Raw genomic sequence first — 25,806 nt, forward strand, 5'->3', positions numbered from 1 at the left:
AATAAAATTATACCCTGCAAATGGCAGGTGGTTGAAACTAGATAAGGTTCTTTTCAACCCAGACTTGATTCTAAATGTTGACAGATTTTTTTACTGATAAATACTTCATATTGATCCTCCTTTATTTCTCTATTACCTTAGTCAATTACAATTCTTATTTTGACTTGAAGTCTGCTTCAGATATCACAGCAATGTGGGCAATTTTTTTGCTATAGTGCACATCACTTGGACAGGTAAATAAATAAATAAATAAATCTCAATACAGCTTTAAGGTTTAGTTTCCTTGTTTTGGTTGCATGATAACTTCTGCTATTTACCATAACTCACATATATGCATAGACAAAACCCCTTAGTGGAAAAAGAAAGGGTAGGCTGGTACTGCTTTATTCAATTTCCAGACTCATTTCCAGACAAAGACTAGTGTAGGCTGAATCTAATTATACTACAACTCTTCAATTTGGTCCTTGAAAAGCCATTCAATGGTTAAACAAGAACACAAGATATGTCATTAATTTCATTCAGTTAATGTCAATATATTATTTTAGCTCTTACATAATGAAACATTATCTCCAAATAGTTTCAGTGCAACCTTCAGTATTTTTCAAGGTAACTTTTAAATAACTATTTATATTTTGCATTTAAATAATAATTTGCACATACAAAGTATTTAGAAACTATTAGTATTTAGTATTTAGAAACTATTTAGAAACTATTACGCAATATGTTTAATCATTTATTAACTTTTTTTTTCCCCACACATAATGCTATGCACTTCAGCTTTGTGCAACACAACATCCTGGCAATCAAACTTCCTGGACTGTTACTTAATTGACAACTTAACCATCTGAATACTTACTTTCATAATTTTTACACCTAGAGATCTCATTCTGCATGTATCCAGGAAAATAAAACTATTACCATTAACATTAGTTTAAAAGGAGGCTGTCAGTGTACCTGTGATTTGTAAATAGGGATATTTCAAAGTGAATCACTGTATGCACACATAGATAGCCAAATCACTGAAGCTTTTTTTTTGACACTGCTTCTTATCTTAAAGGAGATATATCTTACTGCCCTCGCATCCTTGTAAAACTACAGGGGGATGAGAGAATTGACAAGATTTTTCATCACTAAGCTTACATTTTCAAAACATCATCTTAACAATGACTTTCCTTATCTATCTTTAGTTGCACAACTGTTCCCAGCCACTTTACAGCACAGAAGATGTCATCTGCAATTGCACAGCAGACAGCAATAGAGATGGGAATGGCTCAAGATAATATTCAATACGAAATTCCTACTGCACTGGATTTAGTATCACTGAATGCTTAAAGTTTTTTTGGACACAATATAGGACTAACACAAGAAATACATTTAAAAATCAGAATTTTTTGAGATCTATTGTGATATATACTAGTAAAAGCTTTTTAATCAACTCACCCTTTTAGAAATCTTTTCAAAATTTTATGCCTAAAATAAAACAGTAAAAAAGGGAAGAAATCAAAATTTCAATTTATAAAATAATAAATCCTTTTAGGTTCTGTTAATAATCAGACACAGAAGGTCTTTATTTATATTTTCCAGTTACCTTTTCATATCCACCTATTATCCAGATTTTGCCAAAGCATACACAGCTTTCACAAAAATATTACCATCTAGTGCCAGAAACAAGAACATTCAATGCATACCAAAAGTAGTATTAATGTGGGCAGTTTTTAGATAATAATTGGAATGCCACGAGTAACTCTGAAGCATGTTTTAGTAAAAATATTTTATAATGTTTCTGCTGCAGATATTTTATATTTAAATGTTAATTTTATACTCTAGTTTTAACCATCATATATATAAAACAAATTTTCCCCTGCATTTTTCAAAGAGATATTCTCAGTTTCTATAATTAAATTTGTAATCACATTGGACACATTCTTCCCCTCAGACTGTGCCATTATAAAAGACAGCAAATAAGAAAGTGAGATTAGGACACACCATAATATATAGGATTGAAGAAACACAGCCCTCAGTTTGTCTCGTATCTAAAGGAGTAACACTGGGTTGCACTTCTCTGATCTAAGACAGTTAAAAGCCACCAAATGAGAAGTACTGTTTAAAGCCTTGAAAACAGACTAGATACGTAGCTCCTGTAGAAATCTTCCTATACTAAGCATCAGCTAACATGTATTTCTGCAGAAAATGGTATGTCATGATTTTTAACATTTGTGGGTTCTCCAAACTATGATACTTTGTCCTGTTTTATATATACCTGTGCATGCAAAAATTTAAAATTGAGATCAACAAGTTCTCCTTATGACTTTGCTTGTATTCTTTGGATCACAAAGTGAAATGCTGAGAAAACAAAGAAGAAAATCAGCACTGCTTTCTTTGGTTTCCCTCCACATGAAACTTGTAAGAGATTCTCAAAGACAAAGAGAGAATTCTCATTTACATAAACTTAACCAAACACTATCGGTCAAAGGCAGTGACTTTAAAAGAAGTCTGGAGTTGCAAAGAAACGCCTAAGGAGTAACGTCAAAAAAAAGGAATAAAGCACAACATAACTATATAATCTTCAGAAAAGAAGAAACTGCTATTTCTGAGAAGTGAAACACTCTTGATATGATCTCTGTCTCTCAGCTATTTACCCCACAGCTGGAGCCACATAGTATACAATATCCAGCATTCAACATGTATCAGCCAGCAATTTTTGGAAAACAAACCAACAAACATTACACAACCTACATGAGAAAAGTCAGTGGTATTCCTCATCTTCTTATTAGCCTTTACAATGACTAAAACCATAACTGACAAAAAAAACCAAAACCTGTTTGTACACAAGTTTGACTTCTTGCTTTCCTCACTTTTCTGGCATTCTGTAGTAAAAACAAAAGAATGAAAGATGCCACTGCAAATATATTTTTTTATTTTTTATTTATAACTCCATTATATCTAATAAAAAAAAAGGAATAAGCCTGGTGTAATGTCTTACATGTCTACATGGCATAAGGTCTACTTTACTCAGAAACACTGCATGGTCTTTTTCTCCAGAAGGACAGAAGTGAAAGATATCTACTGTATGTGAGAATAATGGTGCATCTACTGCAGAATCATCTTTTTGCTTGTAGCAACAGGCGATGCTATTTAGGGATAGTGTGTGAATTTCCTCACTTTCTTTCATGTACAAACACAGAAAGAAGAGGCAGTACTGTATAAACCCCTAAATCCCTCATAGTTATACTTTCTAATCCACCTGCTATAGTCTTGCTTTCTTGCTTGTCATTAATGTCTAAAATTGTACAGGTTTATAAGGACTGTACATAAAGAACTAATCTTTTAACGCATTTCTAAAGAACCTAACACTCACCATTCTCCATTTAAAACTTTGCAAATACGTATTAGATAGACTTCTGTTCTTGTCATAAAAGCCTTTTCTCTTCTGGTTTATTTCAAAATCCTCCATCCTAGCACAATACTCTTTGAGGATGATGTTATTTAAAGGAAAGAAATTTCAAGACCTTTGAGGTCTTATAGTTCAGGAGATCAGATACAGAGTTGTTAAATTTTTTTACTGGCAATAGTCTTCCAACGAAACTATTATATTTAAAAAGGATTACAAGAACTGCCTGTGACCACAGCTTTTAAAACGTGGGCTGAATTTCACTCCCCTCACTCCTGGACATCCCATTTTCTTCTAATATTTCTCAATTTAAAGCAGAAGGTTCAAAAATACCAATTTTATAAAAATGAAATACAGAAACACTCAATAGAGATGTCTCTTAGGGATGTCCAAGCTTTTAGTTATGATCTTTGAGGCTTGATTAGCGATATAAATATCATGGATTTTTTTTTCCAAATATTACTAAAACATTTTAATAAATTCTATATATAGTCCTAAAAAAGTTCTCCCGACAATAGGATATGAGACAACCATTAAATTACTTTACTCATTATTTCTTTTCTTTTATTTCTGTTCAGTGTTTTGTTTCTTATACAAAAAATTTTGAATTAATTTTTGCTGGTATAGCAATTTCTTAATGTTTTGTGTCATACTGCTTAATGCTAAGTAAGGTACTAAATAGTGGAGTAACACACTGCATTTTACCACAATATTCAACTTCATAAACACCATTAAGATTCTGTATGCCTTGGAAATAAACTAAGAAAGGTAATGACATTCTACTTTACTTTATCTTTTGAACTGGATCTAGCTCTAGATTGTGTTGGCTATTTCCAAGCTTACAAAAGAAAGCCTCCTTTGAATAAAATGCATCTGTTTGTACACACCCATTCTCAATGTCTAGGAGTATACAATGAAAACATCAAGTTTCTGAGTTTCTCATCAAAATCTTCAAAATAGCCAACTGATCAAATCAGATGCAAATATACAGTTCTCAGCTTGGAATTTGAAAGAATCCTACACTTCTCTTATTCTAAGCATACCATCAAATTCATGATGAAGCCTAAGAGAGGCACAATGCTTTGGCTGAGAATGTTTTGTTATGTACGAACTGTGAGAGTGGACAAGACTAAATAATCTTAAAGACATCTGCTTCCCTTGTCTTTCAGATAAAGGTTTTTTACCTTAGCAGAAGTGACAACAATCATAGCTCACCTGTAAAAACATGATATTCCTCATTGTCCATGGTATCTTTTCCTAAAGCACATGCATTTAGAATGCAAGGGAAAAAAATGTATTTCCTACTCTTCTCTTATTTTTTCCATATTTAACTCTTTTTGATTTAAAGGGTGTATTGTCTTCTCATCTCCTATTCTTCAGTCCTTTCTTTATGTTCTTGCTTTAAATACTAGTTTCCAAGCCAAATGCGGCTTATAGAACTTTTATGCCGTGCATTTTTCTCTCACCATTAGCCCAGGCTCACCTGTTGCTAATTTCAGCCATGTTTTACAAAAGAATAGAAGACTCAGAGAAAATCAAGTTCCTGAAGTTTTGGGAAAATTATTAAGCAAACAGAATTACAATATGTGACTGTAATCGACTCTGCTGTACTCACTCAGAATTTGTAACCAAACACAAGACACAAAGAATAAAAATACTAGGTATTGTTCAATAATCATGCGGTTGTGCTGTATGTTGGAATATGTGGAAGGTGAAGGCCCTATGCCCTTAGATGCCAGGAGGACGATGAAGCGGATAATGCACAAAGATGTCTGACAAGCATAAGTCCTCCTGTGAGGTTCATAAGATAAAGTGAGGTCCTGATTCCAAAATACAGTGACAGCAGCTACCACTTTCTGCGTTGATAACCTGTGTTCCTATAGATTTGTGCCAGGAGAAAGTCTTGGGAAGCAGGGGAAGTAAAAAACTCTCCAAAGTCTTCTAGAAAAAAACAAAATGAATGAAGGTGAAAGTGAAAAATACGGCTTGTGCTTATGGTGAAAGCACCCACTAGACACAGACAACAGAGACATCTAGATAAAGCACTTGAAAACTACCTTACAAAAAAAAAAATTAAGTCACAGTCCAAGACTTTCTGTTATGTAAGTGCAGGTCAATAAATGGGTTGTCCTATGACAACTGAATAGCATGTAGGATGCTTGCTTTTTTGAAGATGAATAATTCTGGCACCACTTACACTAAGTATGTTAGAAACAGTCTTAAATACTGATCACAACATTTGTCTGCTTGACCACATTCTTCCTCCAGTACCAAGGGAAACCTCTACCTTAGTAATGACTGATTTTGGAAGACACGTAGTAAATACCACAGATAGCAAAGGTCATCTAGTTAGGGCTATCTATTCTTCCTTAAAGAAACTCCTATGCAATACTGGAAACATTATCAAAATCAAAATTCATTGTGCTGTGACAAAAGTTGCTATGTGTTTAAAATGAAGCATTAACATGTTACACTTCTAAAACTCGACAGATAATTTGGCATGTTAATAAGATCATAAAAATGATACAAAAGACAGTTTAAGACTGCACTATTTGTTTGTTTAGTTCACGAATACAACATTTTTTATTACCAAAACAGATCAATATTTATTTTATTTTTACTTCAGAGGTGGTTATTGAAGACGCTGTTTATACTTTAGGTTTATTCTTCAAAATAAGTACTCTAAGATCTTTGTAATTAAGCAGTATGCAAGGAGGGAAAGAAAGGAGGAGGGAAAGGAAAGGAAGAGGAAAAGGAAAGAGAAGAAAATGGAAGGATGAATGAGAGAGAAGATCAGTTGTATATCTTTCTGATCTGTTTTTATTATTTTTATCCTTTACTCTTTTAGTTTAACAGATTTCTTAAAATTCCATGAAAACTATATTTAAAAGGTTGTATTATGTCACCTTAAATAACTTTAATGAATTATTGATTATACTGTGCCTATTTTAGCTAATAATTTGCCCATAAAATTTGTTTAAATATCCAACTTTCTGTTCCCTCAAGAAATAGTATTTGACTATTGATGTTTTCAGGCTGTTTTTTTTCTTTTTTTTTTTTTTTTTTTCTTTAATTGTCTGTTTCAGTTTGATTTTATTTTTTACCACAAAAATCAGGCTCTCAGAGAAGGTCCTACACCAACATTTTTACTTAAAGCAGAATTTCATCTTCACATTTTAACACAGTATCTTTGAAGATCTTACAATTTTCCTAGTAACTTCTGACCAAAGATTGACTGAAAAATATCATGCAAACTACTTGTAGATTTACTTTGTGGAATATTTCGTTCTTCAGTTTCAGCTCTGTATCTCACACATTCTTTACATCTTCAGAGCTAATAACTGCAGAGAAACATTCCAAGTTTCAAATGAGAGTTCTTGCATTATGAAAGAAAAAGAGTACTTTATAAACAAAATACTTATAATGTCATAAATCATATAAACTTTGGTTTAAATGAACTTTTTATTTCCCATTAAAAAAATAAACGTTTTAAAAAACAAAAACAAAAACGAAGCTATTTTTTAGGCTCGTGAGTTAGCCAAATAGAACAACAATCTGGTTGCCATATCATGGAAGATAAAAAATATGGGTGTTGTTATACCATCATTGTAAGAAACTGCTGTCAGATGTTTTAGTGCTGGACTTCTGAATACCAAAAAGTAATTTATTTTGCAGCAGCTGTATTCTTGGTACAATACTTATTAGAGAAGATAGAAGAAAAAATGGATAAAGTATTAATAAAAGAATTAAGGCAATTAAATAGAGCAACTGAAGAGTTAACACATACTTACACACTTCAACACACAAACATACACACATTTGCTTACACTTTCTAAAGAATTTCTTCAGCTAAAAAAAACGTCTTTTTTTAGATATTCAGACATTTTTTAAACAAAAAGCTAAACAAGATATGAAAAATTGTTTTGCAATACAGATTGGTTTTTAGATTGGTTACAATTTCATAAAGATATCTGTGTTATGTTCATGTTCTAATCAGATCAGTTTAAACATCTCACTAAAATATGAGGTGAGGTTTAATAAACCTGTAAATCCATTCAAGAAACTGTTGTGGTTTTATGTAATTTTACTGAGCAATAAATAAATAAATAAATAAATAAAGTATTTCAAAGGTTAAGTGAGCAAATTTCTTGTTATTTTGAGATATATTTCCAAACAGAAGAGTCTACTTCTGTTTGAAAACACATATACAGTAAATCAGCTGGCTTTGCTGAAGCAGCACATCAAAGGCAGAAGGAATAGTAACTGTTCTGAATTAGACAGTAACTACAAAAGAGGAGTTCGTCAGCAAAGACACTGATTTCTGAGAGGGCATTTGTTACCTCTCAAACATTCAGCTAGAATTCCTGCCCTGGAATAGGTGTTATGTGACCCATGTATCACGTCTGAATTTCAAGATTTTTCAAAGAAAATCATATATTCTTTTTCTCAATCACATATAACTGAAACCACTATGTAAGGAAGACAGTATGATTCCATATTCTGTTTCACAGCTTCCTACACTGCAGACTAGTTTGAATGCTATTCAAACCTACAGGCTTATTTCAGTTTCAGAAAATTGGGAAGTAAAGTCACATTCCAAAACTGAATACACTAAAATGAACAAGAATGGAAAAGTTCAGCTAAAGATACACAGAGGTAAAAAAGACAGCTCTTGACAAACTTTTCTAACACTTACCTTACGTATTCAGAAACCCATGCTCCTCTTCCTTTTAAACTTAACCTCCTAGCCTTCCATTTCAGCATGGACTGTGCTATTCTTTCTGTTACGCTTACATTTCATAACCAGGAGGTTCAGTTTTAACTATAAGCAGAATGAAATATAAGATTTGACAAACAGAAAGTATTTGAAAAGAAAACTGTTCAGCTCCTTCACAAAATATACCTTGAAATCCCAGAAGAACCTGCTTTACTGGTAAAAGCCAAGAAAACAAGAAAACCAAGAACTTGTCCAGGTTACAACCAAAGGGCTTCTTTTTTATGTTAAGTCAATTTATTGACAATAAACTCTACTCTTATTTAAAACAATCCTACTTCTTAGTGCAACATATCCATTATCATCTTACTTACAAATCATGCTGTTTATTCTGACTCTATTTTTAGAGATTTACTTCTAGGTCTAACTTAAATCAGTTACAGATCTCTGCTCACAATCCTGTCCTAATAGGCCAGCAGAGGATCATTCTCGATAGCTCTCTAACCATTTTTATCAGTCTCCAAGTCATGTACTGATTCAAGTCATGTACTGTATTCCTCAAGTGTCATATTTTAATATGTCAACAAAGGAATCCCTCCTTTCAGATAATTAACTTTTAGAGCTGCTCCACGTTTGAAAAAAACCTCAGTTCAAAGCTATCTAGGACTTATCTTGAAAACCTTGTTACACATATGGGAGTCCCCACCACCCAAGCAGCAGATCCCCTTTGGTATAAAAATAATTGTTATGGGACAGTGACATTTGATAGAGAAAAACACAAAATGGTGATGGTTGTAACGTATTTTTTACTCAATTTCAAAATTAAATTTACTTGACTTCTGAAATTTATTTTACCTTTGACAACCTATCTGGAAATTTTAAAAGTAAGGAAAATGCTTGTTATATATAATGCCCTCACTTGAGAAAAAGAAAAAAAATTATTTGCTTATACTCCTATTCAACAAGCTTTTAACAGCTGGTATCACATGGAAGCAAAAGATGAACATGCTAACAATTATTATATATGATATCATATATCATATGATATGATATCATATATTAAATAGTAATGAAGCACAAGTTTCTAGTGCTAGTGATTCTGGAAACAAGTCCCCATATAGTAGGAAGCCTTTCCATCACATGAAATGCTGATAGAAATCTAAAAGGGAATTATCTTTAGAAATCATCAAAAATTGTTACTAACCACAATGTGTGCTAAATTTTGCTGACCAAGGCCTCTGTAGAGGCTTAACAAGCTCTTTGGTGACCTTTATTTGTTATGAAATTATGTTAACTTAGATTTTCTTACCTATGATTCAGTTGAATGAACAAAGTGGGAAAAAAAAAAAAAAAAAAAAAAGGAGAATTGTGCTACGCACAAATACTGCCAATACATTATGATTTTCTGTAAATGCATAAATGCATAAATAAATAAATAAATATGCACCTTTCCCATAGCTGAAAGTCTTACACTAAATATGAATTATACAAGGAAAGATATCTCAGCTGATACTGAACTATACATTTCAGTGCAAATTGGTATGGTAAATTATGCAAAAACATAAAAACACATATTACGCTTGCAGTAAAGAATTCCATAAATTATGACACACATTTGTGTTATTTACATCAAGAATAAAACCAAGTACAAGCTATCACACACTAACAAGAACAAACAACAAGGAATCTCAGAAATGATTTTTAAGGGTCCCTTCCAAAGCAGAACATTCTATGTTTCTATTGAAGAGGGGCTGGAAGAGCAGGGTTTCCTCAGACTAGAGAAAGAAGGCTCTGGAGAGATCTCACAAGTGGCCTTACAGTACTTAAAGAGGAGGTCTACAGAAAAAAAGATGGACAGGGACCATTTGTCAGGGAGTGCAGTAACAGAACAAAGACTGACAGTTTTAGAAGAGAATAGATCTGGTTAGATATTAGAAAGAAATTCTCCACCATGAGGGCAGTGAGGCCCTAGCACAGCTCTCCAGAAAAGCTGTGGATGACTCATCCCTCGATGAGCTCAAGTCCAGCTTAGACAGGGCCTTGGGCAGACTCAGCTGGTGGGTGGCAGCCCTGTGCATGGCAGGGGATTGGAATCAAGCAGATTTCCCTGAAGTCCTCCCTGACCATCCTGCAACTCTACGATGAATGTGAAATTACCTCTGGAACAAAGGAATTCATGCTCACTTTTTCCAGCATCTCCTCTCATCTACTGTGTTCTGCATTTCTGAACAAATATCTTACCTTTTGTTGTAAACACTGAAATGTTAAATTTTGAGATTATTCTTGCTCCTTGCCCTTCAAATTAATTCCACAGACATTAAAAAAAGGTATACTGATTCAATTAACTTCCCATCTGACAAATACTATAGAGGAGACAGAGATATACTTGAGCATTTCCCTGAGTAACATACTAACTCTGCACATTCAAGAAGGGTAAATTCCTCCCAATTCTTATTAACCTAGACCAATCCTACATTACCTGGAACCTGAACTTTGAATGTTCTTACAATTAGGTATTCTATAATTTGTGCTAAATTCGAAATTTTGCATTTACAAATACTTGTGCATGAAGCAGTTAAATAGCACCACTGAATGACATAAACTGTGCAACTAAGTGGAGATATCAAACAAATACAAATATTTGATATTTGTTACTGTCCCCAAATTAAATTCACTTAGGAAAAAAAAAAAAAAAAAAGGAAAATATTTCCAGTTTCTTTGAAGGAGACTGTCTTTCACTTTCACACTTTTATGCCACGATTTTAGTTAGCATAGTTAACAGGCTACATATTGCACAGATACAACGCAATGCTATTTACAGTGAATTATATCCTATATCAGTAGCTGAAGGACTACCCAGATCTCTAAGGACCAATAAATACTTGGCAGTGATAAATGTTACAGCTTGGTTGCTTTCCATTCTCTCTGATTACCTTGCTTGCCCCTAACTTCTTTACAATTGTTTTTTGTCCAGGTAACTACTGCTGTAGCTCAGGTGTACTCTCAGAATTAACATCAGAATGCCAGCTCACAGCTGCAAAAAGAATACTGCAAGGCTACCAAACATATACTTTTATGCATAGCAAGCGTACCTCCACCTTTTCAAGTACCACATAATTAGTATTTCCTTGCACTGACAATAAATACAAGCTCTCTGAGACAGAGTAAGTGAGAGTACATGAGAGCCCTGCAGCACTGTATAACACAGTGGCACAACCTGTGAAAATGTGAAAGTATTTTGTAAATCAGACAACCAGAAGAACATAACTGCAAGGGAGCAAACAGAAACTTACAGTACAGCGGCACATAAGAGGTTCAGGAAAACACATGTAAACAGGACAATAAGACTGCAAAATAAGAGATATGTATACACATAAAGCAAGAAGGGTATCTCTTGGAAACAGAACAATTCTGCAGAATAAATTGAAAAGAGGCCTGTCAAAATCAGAAAAAGTCCTGATACTAAAAAAAAAAAAGACTACAAACAATTATGTTGAGAGCAAATGAGATCGTAGAATCACAGAATCACAGAATTGTAGGGGTTGGAAGGGACCTCCAGAGATCATCAAGTCCAACCCCCTGCCAAAGCAGGTTCCCTACAGCAGGTTGCACAGGTAGGCATCCAGGCAAGACTTGCATATCTCCAGAGAAGGAGACTCCACAACGCCCCTGGGCAGCCTGTTCCAGTGCTCCGTCACCCTCACCATAAAGAAGTTCTTGTGCTCATTCGTTCGAAACTTCCTATGCTGCAGCTTATGTCCATTTCCCCTTGTCCTGTCTCCACTCACCACTGAAAAGAGACTGGCCTCACCACATGGCCCCCACACCTCAGATATTTATAGACCTGGATCAGGTCCCCACTCAGTTGTCTTTTCTCAAGGCTGAACAGACCCAGTTCACTCAGCCTTTCCTCACAGGAGAGATGCTCCAGGCCCTTCACCATCTTTGTGGCCCTCTGCTGGACTCTTTCCAAGAGATCCCTGTCTTTTTCGTACTGGGGAGCCCAGAACTGGACACAGTACTCCAGATGAGGCCTTACCAGGGCATCTTCCCTTTTTCTCTGAGAGATCTTCCCTTTTTCTTTGAGGAGGTGGGTAAGAAGTATTAAACAGTAAGGAAGAAAGGAAGAAGGGGAAAACAATGATGCCTGACTACAATTAAAAAGTATGTGTTGCTTATTAACATCAAAAAAGTAAAATATTGCATTGAAATGTGAAATTGGAATAATACATCAGCATTCTATATACTACCAACACAGCTATTTCTAGTTCCCTACGTTACTAATATACAAATCCAAACATTTAGTTACAAGTTTTAAGCTCTTGTGAGCAGAGTTCAACTCCTAGTTCAGCTATACGCATTATATATAACACACTATTTGGGTAGATCACTGTGTCAGGGACCTGAAGGCCCCTGACTGAAGAATGATCTTGGGACATAAAAAAGTATTCTGACAATTTTAAGGGAACTGATGCTTGTGGCTGCAGCTGCAAGTATCTTGTTCTGTAGAGAGAGCTGACCTTGGTAGTTTATCTTGTTTTTGCAAAGACTTGTTTTGCAAGCAGATATTCAACTTGGGCTCTGTATCATGCGTTGGCCATCCGGATACAGCGCGCAAGTGGAAAAAGCTTGCAGACTTTGGTGAGAAGAAAAACAAAAGAGAGGCTGCGATGGGAGAGAGAGGAAAAGTGCACCTTGACACAGGGGTCACCCTGATGGCAATACCTATCAAATCCACCGCTGCACACTGCTTCTCTCCTTTTCAGTGGTTTGCTATCTCTCAAGTGTATCTCTCAAGGTAAGCAATACTGCACTTGTTTAGGGAGTTCCTCCTTCCTGCTCACAGGGATTACCTAAAAATAGATGCCTGTGTGCATGAGTGTATGTTGACTAAAACTCGTAATCCTCTGAGCTACTCTGAGTGCATAGTCTGCTTGCCACTGCTCTTGAGACATACTGCCTCTCAGATCCAAATGTTCCCTGAAACAATCACCCATTCCTACTCTTTAAATTTGATCAAAGCAGGACCACTCTTTCTCTCCTCTCCTTTCCTTTGTTCTGTTCATGTTTTGAGATATTTGGCTTAAGGACTGTCTTCCACTATGCCTAGCATTAAGCAGAAAAGAGGATGGATCTCAGCCTGTTACACACTTGGGTCAAGGAAATCTGAGGTATGTATACACAGTGGGAGAAGAACTCCTTGAGAGTAGCCTTGATGAGAAGAACTTGTGGGTCCCTGTTGATGAAAAGCTGCATGAGCCAGCAGTGTGAGCTTGCAACCCAGAAAACCAAAAGCATCCTGAGCTGCATTAGAAGCGGAGTGGCCAGAAGGGACAGGGAGGTGATTGTCTCTCCCTACTCTGTCCTCGTAAGGCTCCAGCTGAAGTACTGGGTCCAGGCCTGGGGCCCCCAATATCGGAAAGACGTGGAGCTTTTGGAGAAGGTCCAGAGGAGCGCGGTGATCTTCGATGATCAGAGGGCTGGAGCACCTCCTCTTAGAAGACAGGCTAAAAGAACTGGGCTTGTTCAGCCTGGAAAAGAGAAGCCTGCTATATTTAAAGGGAGTTTATAAACAAGAGAGAAATCAATTTTTAAACAAGGGTAGATAGTGATAGGATAGGAGGAATGGTTTTAAACCAAATTAGGGGTGATTTAGATAAGATATCAGGTGAAACTCTTTACTGAGAGAGTAGTGAGGTGCTGGCAGAGGCTGCCAAGAAATGTCACAAATGTCCAACGACTGCTAGATGTCCAGAGCCTCATCAACCTGATCTAGCATTTGATCTAGCAGCTGACAGCCCTGCCTGTGGCAGGAAGGTTGGAACTTGAAGATCCTTGGGGACCCTTCTAACCTAAGCCATTCTATGATTCTATGTGGCGCTTCCAACAAAACAGAAAACTGTAACGCTAACCTTTTTGATAGTTCAAGTACGGGCTTCTGCAACTGCAGAGCCACACATTTCATTTCTTGCACAGAAATATCTCATTGCTTTGTCTGTTACCTCCCCCCCCCAGACTGTCCTATGCACACATTTTAAGTCCTCTTCTATTTCAAGATCTGCATCAGGCTGAGTGTAACTTACATTCTCTCTTCCAGCTTACATTGGGGCTTTGCACCCTTCTCTCACAATTCAAACTCTGCTTTCTCCTTTATCGGAGCACCTTCTTTACCAATGTCCCTCCTTTGTTTTCATCATCAGCCTCTGATCTCTCTGCAGTCCCTGCTTTGCACATCTGCAAACTATTTCAAGTAACCTCTTTTCCTGCAGTCACTCTGCTCCCTTACCCCTTTTGTTCTGGGAGATGAATCACTCCGGATGCTAATACACTTCACTAGACTGTGAAGACAGGTGAAGATGAGAGACGGGCCTTGCTATACTGGCATGGTTCAACTCTTCAAACATTGCATTTTTAGCCATGACGTTGTCTGAAAGATACAAAGCTTTGGCTGTGCTAAATAACAGCAAAGGCTTTTATGTGTCACCAGTTTTCCTTTCAATTCTCTAACTTCCTATTAAATCAGTAAGACTCAAGACTGAATACTGGCCCAAGCCTGATTTTTTCACAGAGTTCTGTGAACTGTGTTCTGAAAACAAAAAAGGAAACCACATAGAAATGAGAACAATTTTCAGACTCAACTGATCAGATCAGATGTCTTACATCTGCCCTGACTTGTCTGCTCAAAAATTGAAAGTTTACCTATACAATCTACAGATAAAACAAAGGATTAACATTAAATAATACATTGTATATTCACTAGCTGCTAAAAGATGAATATAGTGTGCAGCTAATGTATCTTCAGCAATTAAAAATTCAGCTATATGAATACTGCAATAATTTAAGATTTTAAATAATTTATCTCGAAGTGGCATAAAAGAATACTATTTAAAAATAACATGCAAGATGCAAGTCATGAAAAATTGATGTGCAGTAGCAATCCTTAAGACTTCAGCTTACTTTACGTAAAATTATACGTGCTAAGAAAATTCCTACCAAAATTCCAGGATCTGGAAAAGAAATCTTATAACCAGTTCCATCAATTCTTAATCCTCAATTCTCAGCTTCATTCCCTCTGAAGTAAACAAGGCAAACTGTATGGACTCAAAGAAAGAATACAGTGTTTTATCTAAATCTAATAACAAAAGAGAAAATTAAATTTTCCCTGGGACCACCTCCTTCTTTCCACCATTTGCCTCTCTTGTCTCTTCTTCGGGTGTGCTCCCTCCTTTACATTTCCCAATGAAGGTAAGTGCTGAATGGCTTTGTTAAGTCAGAAAAATCATCCATAACTGCATTTTACTGTATTTGCTGCTTAATATATCCCAACATTGAACCTAGCATTTAGAATCTATCATATCAACATAGTCATCATGATCCAAGCTGCAAATAATAGAGAGTGTCACTGTCAATTTTGCTTTCTCACACTTCTTTCCCTTCACTTCATCTGATTTTAATAATCCCTGTCAAACCACAAACAGTCCAAATTACCTTCTTGACACAGAAGCTTTCAAGGAAGAGACAGAATCTCAACTTTCATTTAGCAACTACAAAAGCAAGCTGTCCGACTGGACAAATATTATTTCCAGTCTTGACAATCTCTACAGTAAAGCATGCTTTTTAATTTTCACTGAAGCTGCCAAGGGTTTGATAAAAGCTTCTTGTTTAGTGCAGACTGACTCATAGGATTAGCAAACCAACAGTGGTAACTGTGTTTAAAGAAGCAAGCGCTTTCAAAAAAAAGAAAAAAACGCATGCAGAAGGTGATAATTTCATGCCATAAGTTAACAATAAACTGCATTAAAAATAAGATTATACAAAAAATTCTATTCAGAAGATCTCATAGGATCTGTTTCAAGATCATCTTCTTTCTACAGTTGACCAATGGTTGTTTCTAGAACATAATATAAATCAGACTCTCAAGGAAGACAGCTTTATATTCAACAACATCAGTGACAGTCTAAGAAAGGTTAGCACTTGACAACAGGAAATATGTTCAAGGCAAATAACCTTCTGCAAAAGGACAAGATCTGTAATTATTTTCCTCACTGTTGGCTTGTCTTCAAAGTAGATCTTGATAATGTAACTTGCTGCTTCACACACATCAGTTTAAAAGTAATTGATTTCTGTGATGAAGCACAGTATTGTATAATTAGCATTCTATTTGATGTTTATGTGGATTAATCAAAGTATAATACATTTCAGTATATTTTCTTCACATAGATACACTAGACTCTCTAATCATGGGGAAGTCTACTGCTTCCTAACATTTTGACTTATTTAAAGTTTCAATCAGATTTTGAAGTGTTACTAGTTATAAAAAAAAAGAAAACAGATCAAGATGCTGCCTATAAGAAGCCTCACATAATATATTTGTTTTAATACCTCAAATTGCTTGTCTAATATATAGGTGTAATTTAAGACCAATCAAAGGTGTTTTAAAAGATTATTCGGTAACAAGTCAGAAAACACCAAAACAATAAAAGTCTGTTTTTCATGAATTTATAAAATCACTTTAAGAAATGGTTTATGCCTAGATAGTGTTCACAGTTCTACCGCAAAGGAACTACACTTTCTACTAATACAGTACAGTTACAGGACTAACAGTTTGAGCTCACATCTGGATTTCCATAATCACTAATGTTCACAGCAAGATCACAGAATCACAGAATGGCTATTTTTTTCAATTTTTTATATCACTAGGTACTCCAGGGATAAGTTGGTAATATGAAAAGAATCCAGTGGGCTGTATTCCTCATCACCCACTGTATCTGCATAACCTGACACAACTCATTGATCCCAGTAAAATGGTATAGTAAGAATCAAAATCGCTGTATAGTATACTATTCATATTTCAAATAATCCAGCTCTCTATCTGTACTACTAGATGATATAGCTCCCTATAGCTCCCACTTCTTGGAACGATTACAATTTTTATTACATTTAGACCTTTGTACCAGTATGCAGTAATGACAATGCATATAAAAAGACTGGAAACGTAGACTGATTGCACAAAGAGATTCAGATAACTTGAGAGACAGGGCACCTTTCTTGACCTTTACTCCCAGGGTCAAGGGAGGTGATTAGAGTTCTCCGTATTATGGAACAGACAGTACTCTGCTCCAAATACAATAAACAGAAGGGAATGCTGCACTGCTATACCACAGCACCTTCAGAAACAATAAAAATCATAACTTCAAAAACAATGGTTTCAATTAAGCCATGTCTTCTACACAACAAAGAAAGAGATACCTTCTTCACATTTCTTGAAAAAGTGATGCTAGTGTAATCTGAAAATAATACCTACACATTTCTTACTTAAAAACATCTAGTCATTTTTTTTTCTATCTGGCATAAAGTGGTAAGAACTCATAAAATAGTTAATCTGAGCAAAGTGCCAAGATCTTCCAAAAACCTCTTGATTTTAAATGCAGCATATCTAACATTTTTCTCAATCAATAAAAATTCATACATATTCTTGATTAGAAGCCAGAAGTATCTTCTTTTGAACAGGTCTCATTTTACCACATGGTTAGAACTTTAACACATGTGCAGTATAGCAACTCAATTTCAGAAGAAATTGGTGTACATTTTATACAAACACTTAAACATAAATTGAGTCACTGTATTTTCTTCTCATATTTGGTTTTAAGAGACCGTGCATAATGATCAAGTAACTCTTTTTTCAATGGTCCTTCGCAAAAAGAAATTACCAAAATTATTAATAGGTAATATTTGAGGAATTAATACCTTCATAAATAAAAATCCTAAGTGACTACGTATTTGTATAATTTCTCATTTATAATACTGAATGCTTCTTAATTCCAAGTGATAAAAAATAGTCCAAATTCAAAATATTAAAAAGCTTTAACTTTATAAATCTGCATTTTTGTCGTTACCTGTTACATGAATCACATTAGTTGCGTAAAACTTCACTTTGTTGTTCCTAAGGTAGAAAAGCAACAAGGAGACATTTGCAGATTAAGAAACTAGAAGGCCTCAGAATCTAACCAAATAGCACATGGTAGCTGAAAGAAACCTTTAGGTATCACATAACTGAGTTACTGTTTCTGACCTGCATGGAAAAGTTGCATTCAGATTAACCTATCTTGTGGTTTCCCCCCCAAAACTGAATAGCAAAACATAAAAAGGAAGTTTGAGGTGAACATCATATTTTAAGAAGTAGAGACTGACTGCTGCACCTGCCAGTGTTTGTAAATACTAACGTAAAGAAGGAAGTCAGGTGGATAAAATCTAACTCAGAAAAACTATACTGTACTCCTCCTGCATCAGCTCCGCTCTCTGCAAGCATACCCACCAGTGTTTACCAGGCAGCTATACAACCACTAGTGGTGGCATGGGGCAGTGAATGGCAGCGAGCAACTGGTGGAGGCTGCCCACAAGGCAGCAGTGCCAGTTCACGCTAGTCTTTTAACAAAACCACAATGAAAATGGTAGACTGCACAAAGCAGACTCATCGACCTTGAACAGTCATACAGAGGGAATGAAAGGACTGTTTACACAGGCATGCTCCTGAATATAAAGATCCATTATGCTTAATGGGAAGAGTATGTATGAGAAATAATAGGAAATATTTTGCTCAGATCTTTTGTTTCACAATATTTTAGGTAATCTTAAAACATATTTTGAATGCTTTCTACCTGTATTCAGTTCTTGCTTTATTCCTTATTCTGCGGTTTTTCACGCATTTTTTTTTCCTTTTTCTGTTTTCTTAAAAATCATTATTTATATGGAAAAGTTTTACCACAGCACCCCAGCATTATAGTTCCTATAACTGTTTTCTCAGGATTTCTGCAGAAGAATAAACAAAGACAAGAGGAAGTTTAAAAGAACTGTAAATAAGTCTGACCATCAGCCCCTATTCTTTGGCCAATACTTTCTCATCTGTACTTCAAACGAAGAACAAAGCCTGTACTTTTTGCATTGCTTTTATTACTTTTCTGAAAATAGAGGCTATGCAAAAAGCTGTATTAAAAATGACAGTAAGGTTGTAACTCCAGCCCACAAAAGCCAAGAAATATGAAGTTAGTCTGACATTCAATCCTTAAATCATGCAATCATGCTTCTTTTTTAAAAAGCAACAATGCAAGTTAATGACAAGTTGTCAGCTCTAACTTTGAATTGCCTGAAGTTTGTCATTTGGTGTTTGTGTCACAACCTTAATGTTATTTAAATGTAGTTTTTAGTATCTATTATTTAAAAAGGTCTGCTTTACGACAGCATAAAGCTTTGAAGGAATAAACCTCAAAGTACACTGTAGTGCTGGTATGCCACTTCATTAGAAGTAGTGCATAAAACATATGCTGTTGACAAATCTAATTCATTAAAGGTAAGGTAGATGCACTTTAAAACAACTGGATGGCATCATTATCTACAGTTCTTTTTATAAATTATTCCTCTTTTCCCTTTTGAGTGAACTTGTCAGTGTTGCCTTTTCAGAATGGGAATGTTTTTAACTTAAAATTCGATAGTTTCAGCATGTTTGGACAAGTTAAATAAGTTATCGTATTTGCTAAAATTGAAACTGTAAGCAGAAACACTCAAATTGATTATTTCACCTATGTTAACTAATGAGAAATAAAATTAGGCAACAATGTATGAAGAGGTTTGATGTTATCAAACATAAAATTTAAAAATGAAGAGAGGAGGAAATTGCAAAGTAGAGCAGAGTAATGTTCTGGCAGTTTTTTGCATTGCCATTCAGATGACTTAAACTTGATACTGAATCGAATTCTGCAAGAGAGAAGAGATCAGGCACATCACTGAGCTGACAGCTAGCTAGCTGACACAGTTTTAAAAGGGGGAATTGATAAACATATTACTCAGACTTTTAGGTAAAGACCAACCCTGGCATAAGAACAAAGGCTATGGAAGGGTTTATAAATAAACCTAAGCTCAGATTGAAGAGCAGTAAACTCCTTGAAAAGCTTTCCAGCAGGTAATGAATTCAAAACAGCTTAAACTCCATTTTTGACTATCAGTGCCTAGGAAACATGGCCATTTTTCTATTCAACCCAGAAGGAATAAAGTTCTTCCATCACTAGTGGTCTTTTGAATCCAAATCACAGTGTGAGAGCTTCAATTTAAAAAAATGTAAAAAAGAAAGCTTTTGAATACTAACTATATTATTTGTTAGGGTTACATTTCAGTAATCACATAGGCAATGCAACAATTGTCTCTTTCAAAGACAAGCTCACAATAAAACTTATCCTGAAATCTAAGTGGTGTACATTTTGCTTGGAAAAATTTTCACTGTGATTTAAACACAAAAAAATCTCTAAACACAGCTTATTTAGGTCTATTTTATGTAAATCAGTTTCTTCAAGTAACTCTGAAACTTCAAACCAAAAATTAATGATTAACGACATTCTAAATAGCATCTGCCATTTAACTTTGAAGATTTTTGTTTCTCCTTCTATCATACTGACCTTACTCTCCTGTGAACTGTCATCAATCTTCAATCTTCACCCAGCAAAGCACAGGAAGTGTTTGCTGCACTAAGTGGTATCTGCTCTCCACAAGACATGTCTGAAAGGCTACTTATCCCCAGAATTCATGAACTAAAATAAAAATAATTCCACTTACAACATTCTCTTTACTGAAAAGATCCATATTTTGTTGACCATTGTTACCAGCAAGTCTTAGTGCAAAGCCACTTTTTAGCTTCTGTAGAAGAAGGCTTCTGTTTACCTCTTAACACCAGGGAAGCAGGTCTTTGCATATCTAAGCTTCATTTTAATCTGGCAGTACAACTGCCTAACAAATCTTTGAGGATACTGTTGGGAATGGGGCAGCAGGAAAGAAATGCAGCAGCAGGGGTAACAACCTTATAAAGTTTATGCTTGCATAGAACAGCTCATAATGCATTTCCTGAAGAATCTTTCATGCTCTCCACAGATTCCTGAAAAGATACTCTGTCCCCAGACAGTGATTTCAGCATGCTGGTACTTCAGCCCTTAATGATGATCTTTATGAGCAATCATGTTGCAAGAGGTGCTGCCAACCTCAGTGTTCTTCTGTCAATACCAACACTGCAGCTGGGAGAAACCACTAACAGCAATTACCTACTGCAATAATAAATATTGCTTCACTGGGTAAGTGGAAGAAAAGAAGGATGACCTTATCTACACCACTGCTTCAAAGCAAATCTTTCATTCTGTGTATGAGAGACTGTCAAAGTGTTTCCTCTGCAAAAGGTCTAGCTGCCTTTTCTGCAATCCTTAGATTATTTTTAGGAAGTTATTTGGAGGACCTCTCCAGTTCTCAGAAGCTCTTGTGACTACAAATCACAAAAGGATGTTGCTGACTCCTCAGCTGAAGGTATTTTTCATTCACAGCAAAGAGTGTTATCTCTGGATGGAAGACTGACTTACATGTCTCAGTTTTGGTATACCAAAGACAAGAAGAATCAGACAGTAATTTTCTGAATAACAACATGCCAATTCACTTCCAATTCCACAAGTGTGATGGGGAACGGAAATTAGGCAAAATCTCTTATCAATTCAAATAAATTCTTCATACGACTCACTGAGAAAAATAAAAACATTGGGTGTTTAGCACATTTGGCTCAACTGACTGTCAAATCCTTCAAGCCTATCTGAACAGAAACCTCCTATCAAATGGCAATATGTTCTTACATTAATATGACTATTTTTTTTTGTATTATTCAGACAGTTGATTGTGGATTGATTTTTCGCAAGTACTATCTCCTTAAGAGTATTATTTCTGATAAAAACCACCAATGAATACATAAGTTACTACTGTACTATAGCCTTTAAGAGACTAAAGATACAGCAGCATCCTAAGGCAAACTTCCCTTGAAAGTATTATATTAAAAAAACCAAACACCATCCTGCTCTATTTTGAAAAGAAACAAAAAAATCTACTACAAGTCATGAATGATTGAAGTTCACTGATGTAGTGCATTTTAATAACTTCTTAGTAAGTGAACTAATACATGTATCTAGCAGATATAGCTTGACATCATTCACAGAAGAGTTACTGAACAAGTTGTGGAATTGCACTATGTACATTTGTCTCTCAACAAAACACACATTAACATAACATAAACTGGCAGAACAGTAGATGAATGCCAGGACATAAGGCTAAGCTTATAGAAACCCCCAAGCCCCCAAATAAATAAACAAACAAGCAAATAAATAAATGAAAGTAAGCAAAATGGTTAAATAAGAGAAATATAATTGATTCCTCCAAAAAAGGCCATATAAGATGATTTTGAACAGAAACACAAAGTTATGATAATTGAGAGTTTACACAGTCAGTACAGCTTGAAGAAAAGCAACCATTTAACAGTGCACGTTCTGCCATTCCTGTATTCATCAGCACATGAAAGAAACAAGAAGTACTTCACAGAAGAACTCCTAACAAACTATTCTAGCTTCTGGGGATTTATATTATGTTATTACTTCTAATTCTAGTAGTGATTTATTGCTATAGAAGAAAGTTTTAAACTTTTCCTTCACTGTTACGACAAAGCCAGAGTCGGTGCTTAATACTGACGACAGCCTTAAAAAATGGGTTTAGAACAGGACACAAAGTTAGATTTTTCTCCACAAGAAGGCAGTGTGGAGACACTTTGTACTGTTTTTGTTTTTATGTCTGACTTTTCAGTGTAGCTTCAGGTTGTTTTCCCAAAGCTGTGATTACTGTTTGACCAACATGTGCCATTTTAATTTTTTTTTTAACATATATATATGTGTACACAAGCAGAGAGTGACAACTGTATAAAAATTAGTAGAAAAAAAATCTTAAAAAGAGGACAGAAAAAAACAGCTCTAACAAATCTTTTTTCACACTGTGTAGTAAATCAGCCAAACACTAAACCTCTCTGTATGATGGAAGATATCGCATGGCAAGGTACTGGTAGAAGAGGAAGCAGGGGTGGCCTCTGAGGGCCCAGCAGTGCCCCATAGGAGAGCAGCTCCAGTTGCTCCAACAGGGACCTACTACTGCCACAGCCAAGCCACAAGAGAAGTTGGATGCACTCTGGGAGAGCAAATGTAAGAGAGGGCAACACTGCTGCACGACAACAGCTGGGAGAGAGGGGTGAGAAATGGGAGAGAAGCAGCCACACAGGCACTCAGGTCAGCGCAGGAGGTTCTCCAGGCAGAGCTCTCTACAGCAGTGGATGGGGCAGTGAGCTCCTGAAGGGGCAAAAAAAAGTCCATAAACAAGTGGCAGAGATGAAGAGTTACAGGCTGACCACAAACCCCATTCCTGTTCCTCTGCACCACTCAGCAGAAGACAGCAGAGAAAAGAAAGTTGCTTTCCATTCTCACTGATGTGTCTGTCGGTAATAAATTACATTATTCTCCCTACACTAGTTAGTTTTTCCTAGTATTTTGTGATAGTAATTGGTGAAGGATCTCCCTATACTTAACTCAATCCACAAGCACTATTTTCACTGTATTTTCTTCCCAACCTTTCTGAGGAGACTCGGAGGGACCTGAGAGGAACCACGTCTCTCTAGGAAACAAAACTAAGAAAGAAGCAGAAAGAAGTCTGGTAAAGATGTGGAATGGAAACAAAGAAAGTCAATTCTTTTTGTGAACGAGTAAATGAATACACATAAAGAATTATGTATTTTTTTAAGTGGAATGTCATTTGTATAGCCCTAAGAATAAAAAAAAAAAGTGTAAAGAAATATATCTAAAACCCACAGACCAAGAGATTAAATACAGTTTATAATACTGAGCAAGTAAACAACATATTCGACCAACACCTTGAAAGAACAAAGAAACCGAGGGGTACTGGAGCATGCTTCTATTAAACAGTCCACCCCTTAGATTTATGAGAACTAATCTTAACTCATGAGAATAAGAACAAAGTGTAAGAAATATTTAACTACTATGATCAGATCACAGTAAGAATAGGAAAAAAGAATTCAGATTCAGAAAAGAATTCAGATTTGTTACAAAAAATAGAGAAAGAGCATAAGTGAAACCCAAATTTAGCAGGCATCACCAAAAGGAAGGTAAAAAACATAGTCTTAATGTCTTAAAGTTACACTTCAGTAACAATATATTTTTAAGTGAACATGAAACGCTTGACTTCTCATTTCTTTTGACTTTCTGTATCAGACTCAAGAAAAAAAATATCAATTTCTAAAGACAACAGTTATTACACAAGCAGGTAGCTTCCTTACAGTGTTGAACACTGAAGACTTCTCTAATCTGTTAAGAGCCCTGTGGCATAGCACTACAGTTACCACTGCTTAATAACTGTTAATAATAACACTTAACTTTAAAGTAATTGAAGAGTGATGAGTAAATAATCACAGAATTAATTATTCTGAGACAGTTTTATTTTTTTCCTCTCTTGTTTTCTAATACGGAAAATTTTCAAGTAACAAACAAATATTATTTAGAGGTTACAAATTAAGCATAGTCTAAACTTTAAATTATGTTTTTGAAAAACAAACAAGTCTGGGACTTCCTGCATTTCAATTATGAAAATCAATACTAGTTCCTATTGAGTGATGATGACTCACTAGGGAAGGTGTAAAGGTGAAACAGGTACATAATAGAGAGCACAACTAATTTCCACTGTCAATCAAGTAATGCAAACAATAGAAACCGCTATTTGATTCCAAATATTCACGTAGATGTTAAACGATTTTTCAGTGCCAACAATAAACACCAATGACAGAGGTAGATGATGATTGCTTCTTCACTGTGGAGCACAAAAATATAGCTCCAATGTTACTGAAACTAGATAATAAAAAACTTTATTAAGCAGTAAGAGCAGCAACCTAAATCTGTTTTCACTGGGTCTTCACAAGCGGTCACAGCTTTTGCATAACTTTACCCTGCTGTTACAATAGCAGCGAGTCTACAGACAGGATGAATGTTTTTCCTTCACAGTTATTCAATGCATGGCTGCATATCTTACGTGCAGCATTAAATCAGAACATAGACTGGAATCGAAAATAAATTTCTCACCGTCATCTTCACTAAGTCAGTGGGGTACCAGAATATTTTATAAGCAGCAGCACAAGGCTCACGAAGCCAGGTAAATTTAATTTTCTATTTTTGATTGTTGGCAAGCTCAGACAGGTTTAGAACCAGGTGCCCAAAGTACAGCCAAATTTTAGATGTCTAAAGCCCAGTGGTTGCTTTTTGTTTCTGAAATATTTGTTTGATTTCCTCCTAGAATACTTGTTGTAAAGCAGTGATGAGTTCAAAGCCTTGCTTCTTCTCCTAGGATGCTGTACACAGCACTTCAGAAAGTGTTGCCTTACATATCTCAGTTTACACAACTTCAGAAAAGAACAGTTGTCTCAGTGTGCAGCGAATTGTCCACTGCTGCCTCCAAACTGTATGGGAGGGGGAGAAAGCAGATTCAATTTTCTAAGGAAAAAAACTCAAATAATCTTTTCTTCTTTGTGAACCAGGATGCATGCCTTCAACTTCTCAACTGCAAGTGTAAAAAAGAAAGTGTTCTACAAAGCCTATTTTATTCATTATGATGCACTGAACTATTTCTCGTGTACAACCCATTCTCTGTCTGAGGCGACGCAAGAAACCAAGAGCCATGCATCACACTTTGAAAAACAACTGCCATCCTAGTATTTCTAAGTTCGAAATTGATGTACAATTAGAATGCTAAACTACTTTAGGAAGCTTCGTAGTTTAAAAAAAAAAAAAAAAAAAAAAAAAGTTAC

At 35.5% G+C, this 25,806-nt stretch overlaps 1 protein-coding gene across 3 annotated transcripts in view; it reads right to left on the bottom strand.

The window, feature by feature from the left end:
* The window catches only part of KIAA0825 (KIAA0825 ortholog), a 229,984-nt gene that overhangs the window by 203,573 nt on the left and 605 nt on the right, over positions 1-25,806 (bottom strand). The window lies entirely within an intron of this gene.

This window comes from Centrocercus urophasianus, unplaced genomic scaffold (genome assembly GCF_019232065.1).
Source record: "Centrocercus urophasianus isolate 14NV4802_14NV808 unplaced genomic scaffold, USGS_Curo_1.0 seq_21, whole genome shotgun sequence".
Classification (NCBI taxonomy): Eukaryota; Metazoa; Chordata; class Aves; order Galliformes; family Phasianidae; genus Centrocercus; species Centrocercus urophasianus.